This window comes from Adiantum capillus-veneris, chromosome 27 (genome assembly GCF_014529385.1).
Source record: "Adiantum capillus-veneris isolate H3 chromosome 27, ASM1452938v2, whole genome shotgun sequence".
Lineage (NCBI taxonomy): Eukaryota > Viridiplantae > Streptophyta > Polypodiopsida > Polypodiales > Pteridaceae > Adiantum > Adiantum capillus-veneris.
The window spans coordinates 48,542,200-48,547,402 of record NC_140957.1 but is presented as its reverse complement, the minus strand read 5'-3'; the positions used below and the strand labels follow the sequence as shown (position 1 = coordinate 48,547,402).

At 40.2% G+C, this 5,203-nt stretch overlaps 1 pseudogene; it reads right to left on the bottom strand.

The window, feature by feature from the left end:
* Positions 1-1,076: 1,076 nt before the first annotated feature.
* Positions 1,077-2,341, bottom strand: LOC147421918 (uncharacterized; annotated as a pseudogene).
* Between the last annotated feature and the right edge of the window lie 2,862 nt (positions 2,342-5,203).

Here is a 5,203-nt window from a genome sequence, read left to right as displayed (position 1 = left end):
AAACATTTCGCCCGTCTTCTCCTTAACAGTCAGTGAACTGCGACGTTTGCACACTTGGATGTGATCTCCAACACTTCTCACCACCTTAATCTTATAATGATGAATTTTCACCTCGATTGGGGCACGCCATGCAAGATTCTCCCAAAAAATATTCGTCCTTAAAAAAGTCACATCAGCAATAAGCGATTTTTTAGCCTTAAAATGAGTACCCCCACTTATGAGTACCCCTGTACCCTTTTGCCCAATTCCATTCCTCTGACTTTCCTCTTTCTGGATTTCAAATCCCATAGTCCGAATTCCAACATCCAATCCACAATCCGAATTCCAAATTCCAGATCCCTTTACATGTTGAACATACTTTGACATTAAATCTGCATTCTACTGAACATCCTCTACTTCCACGTTTACATCATCTGCTTGACTCCCAAATTGACAAATGGATTGACAATCGCCATGATAAAATTCAACTCCATCTGCATTTCCAAAGATGACTTCATCATTTGCTGCAATATCTTTAGCCTTCCTCAACATCCACTGTGAAATTTCAAGAACTTTTAATATCTGAATTTGCATCTGCATTTCTGCATGAATCTGAATTCCAATCTGAATCTCACTCGGAATATGATTCTGAACCAAAATCTGACACTTAAGACACTCCTCTTCATGTCCCTTATACAACAGTGCCCTATCAACTCCTACATATTTGTTCTGATTTTGTCCAATCCAAGAAGAAAATGATGTTGTTAATCCCCACTAAGTATCGATGTCATCCTCCTTGTGACACTGATTGTCATACCTCTTCATCAAGCTTTCCACTGCTTCCATTAAAATTTGCATCTGAATTGGTCTTTGCATCCAAAATTGCAGTTGAATCCAAATCCAAAATTGAGACTGAATCTGAATTAAAATCTGAATTTGAGTCTGAATCACAGTCGGTATCTTCCAGAATTTGACTTGCTTTATCAACTGAAAATTTTCCCTCAATATCTCTTTATATCCATCTATATGAAACTGCCGCAATATGGAATGCCACCTCCAACTTCCAATATGAATATCATCATCCTCAATCTCCTCCGTTATGCTGTTGTCATCTTCTGGTCCTTGCTACTACAATTGTTGCTTGGCTCTTTTGGCATCCTCTTTTGACATTTGCTTTGAAGTCCGCTTGAAATGAAAAAATTCCGCCATGATATCCACATAAGCATGCACATCCTCCATTTGCTGCTGACAACTATCCTCTTCAAATGTATGTGAATTCCCAATGAGCATGACACTTCGATCAGACGAAAAGGAATAATCTTCCTGTGCTTCATGGACACACTTTCGTGGTAGGATAGAGGTAACCAGGGTTTCTGCCCGGCTCTGTTCCCTGACCTCATGTTGCTCCTCCTTACCTTGCTGCCTTTTATCCTGTTGATATTGCTGCTCCTCCACATGGTCTTCTGTCCAACTTCCCACTTGCATTTGCTGAGCTACCACCTATTGATTTTCTGATTGAAACTGTTGTGTACATTGTTGGGATACAATTTCCACAAGATTTGCTAACTGCATATTTCCATCTGTGGATCTTCGTGGTGACAATTCCTCCGAAACTGAGTTGTTCATTGTTGTTGCTGCAAATTCCTCCTGAGTACATCTGATTCTTGAAAATTCTTCCTGCTTTGACTCTTCATTTGTAATCCTACATACATTCTCAATTGAACCCAAAAATAAATCAATCACCTCTTCTTCTTCATTCCTCTCTCTATCCATCACCTCTCCCTTCATCCGACTATCAACCTGTCCATTCCTCACATTATCCGCCTCTTCAAATGGTCTTTGATTTCCGTGAAAAACATCCTCAATATGTATGATTTTCTTCTCCTCTGAATAATAAATCTCATTGACAAGTGACAACACCGACATCAATTTCAGCAATGGGTATTCCGTCTCCACTCTATGAGCACACTCCAGTGGTAGGGTAGGGGTATCTAGGGACAGTTTTAGGCTCTCTTGGCCAACCTCCTTTTGCACCTCCTTCTCCTCCACCTTTGGTATCCCCACATGATGGATGTCCATCTCCAAGCCAACCCATCCATCATCATCATCACTTAATTCATCTTTGAACTTAGCTGCATATGCATCCCTCAATCTCTCACATGCTTCCTGCAATTTTCTCACCTCCTTCCTGCTGGAACATGATGTCCTCCTCTTTCCTTTATGATTAGTTAACCACTCATATGACCTCTCTAAGTCATCCTCAAAATCTTCCAACTTATCCCCATGCTACCTGTGTCCCATCAACTGATGCTTTATGCATTCTTCGGCTAAATTTTTCAAGTTTTGAACACAAATCCACCATACAACACTTCCTATGAGCATCTCCCTCTGAACACTCATCAACTGCACATGGGCAATCCTTCACTTCATGCTTTTGACTCATGTATACCTTGCATTTATTCCTATTCTTCTTTTGACTCCCCATGGCGCTTATCCGCTAGAACTTTGATTTGGAATTTGGCTGCCTTCTGACTTCCACATTTGCAACATTTCTAATTCCAGATTCGGCAATTTGACTTCAAACTCTGCAACAGTCATTCTAATTTGAATTCTGATTTTGCAAACTTATCTGATTCTTGATTCTGGTGGTACTCAACTTCCTGCACTTCCTCCTAGTGGAACTTGACTCCCATAACTCCCCCCTGGTGGAACTGATCCCCCGGAATTTCTTCTTGGTGACCCTCAAAATGTGTGATAATAAATCTGGTTCATCTTCCACTTCTGCCTTTTGTCTGTCTCTCAGATAATCCGCTGGTACATCCAAATCTTCTTGTCCAATCTGGATATGTGTCCTCTTTTGCTTCTTCTAGGGCAACATCTAAATTTTGATGACTTTCAAAAAATCAACCCAACTCCATCAACGTGAATGTAACTGTCTTCTTCTAGAGTGCAAATACTGCCCATACAAACTTGCCCTATTTTGAATGTCTCTTCCCTTCATTCAGTAACTACTTTCGCCTCTTCAGCACTCGCTCCCACAAAAGAAATTTGAATCCGTCCATGCTACATCACACATACACCGTGATCACCAAGTGTTTAAGGCATAGACATTCAGAACAGACAAACACAGGAATCAGAATGGAACTGGAACTAGAACAGAAAACAGAAACTGACAACAGATTAATTCCACCATAACTTCCGCTTTCACATTCCCAAGAAGATACCGATCGACAGTTACATAGTTAGAGAATACTAATGGGCAACGCCCTTTTCCAAGAACACCCCTTGGAGTTTCAAAAGTACACAAGTTGATATTCCAAATTCCACTAAGGTAAAACATCCAAAATTCCCTCGGCTTAACAACACCTATCCTTGAGATAAACATGGATCACGAATTTTTCTCAAGAGATATATGATCTCTATACGGGGATGTCGAGTATGTCGCATCTGAAGAGAGCAAACCACGCTCTCTAAAGACTTTGCCATCTTTCATAGGAGAACACGAAACAAAATCGGAGTTTAAAATGGTACCTTCTTAGTGGAAAGCCACACCAAAAATGATGGATACCAAGAGCTTGATGTCTTCCCCTATACAATGCACACTTTATCTCTCAGAGCTACTAAAAATTAAACCGCATCTATGGGGCCAAATGGACAAAAACCTGGAAAAGATGGGCTTGAAAATCCCTTCACATGACCAATTTGTGGGCAAAAACATGGATGACACCTTGCCTAAGAAGCCACAGACAAAGCAAGTGCTAGTAAATAAGGTGGGTGACTACTGTGAAGGAGAAGAAGGAAACTCCACCTTACCACTTGAGTACAAAGAAGTAAAGGTGGTTGCTATATTAGATAGTGGGACAGGAATTTCCATTGCAACCAAAGAAATATGGAAAAAATGGGGAAAGCCTGCTCTTACAAAAACTTGAATGAAACTGCAATTAGAAGATGGATATGTGGAGAAACCAACAGGAATATTAGAACAAATTACTGTATCCTCGTGTGGCATTGAGTATGAGCACACCTTTGCCATCATGAATTTTGACAAGAGCAGCAACTTTGATATTATATTGGGTAGACCATTCACGCGTCAGCTCAAAATGGTACAAGATTGGGGATATGACTATATCTACTTGAGACACAAAGAGATCACTATGAAAATCAGTGTCAAAGATCATAGTTATAGAGATGTGGAACGAACCCCAGGGGAAGAATTAAATTCCACAACTAATTTCGAAAGCCAAGCGCATATTTGGATGTATGGAGCTTCTGAGCGTGTAAGTCTGAGGAAGGAGGATTGTATTCTCGATCGACCTATGGAGGATATACACTATATTCTAGAACCATTTCCAGAGGAGTTATTTGAACCCTTCGGATGGGATCAAATACTGGCGACTCTTGATGTCTGCGTAAATGAGGTGACCCTGACTAAATTTTGTGACGAAGATGGGTATGATATAACTCCCTTATTTACAATAAAGGTGTTGAAGGAAGCTAATGAAGTTTGTGAATGTGAAAGCAAAAAAGGTGAGATAGATAGCTACGTCCTGGAGCATGGTTCCAAGGTGCAAACAAAGGAAGCAGAGCAACCACAAGAATATGTCATCATTGACATACCTAAAGAATCGATAAAAGCTTTTTCAAAGAAGCCGACTCCAGAAAAAGTGCAAATGAAAGTAGATGAAGGAGAAAAGTTTCCAAGTTCATCAAAAAATCTTCAACAAACGCAAGATCAAAAGAAGAACATGGATAAGGATGAAGATCGATTATATCCTAGATGATCAAATTCAGCATATGCGGAGAAACATGACTCAAAATCACATGTTCAGCTGTGATAGATCCAAATGCAACAAAGAATCTAATGACTTATGGAATGTGGATCATCATGGGAAAGCCACCAATCAAAGAGCGAGAGGACATCGTGTACACAAGTTCAAAAATGCCGATTCCTAGCTTCGATGTGACAGAAGTCGTACTCAAGTTGAGTACCGGGGAGTATAAGGATACCTTATATACATAATCGACTCCCATCACATCAAAGAGAGTCTGATCCTGACAGAAAGCTTGAGGAACATCTTCTTTCAACAACAATCAAAAGCTTCAACAACAACAACTATAAGAGTTCATGAAGCTTCTCAAATCCATGTGGAGAAGAAATTGCCGACCATCACGGAAAAAGGTAAAGCGAAGGTAACCACTGAAGTATATCAACCTCGCAATATGA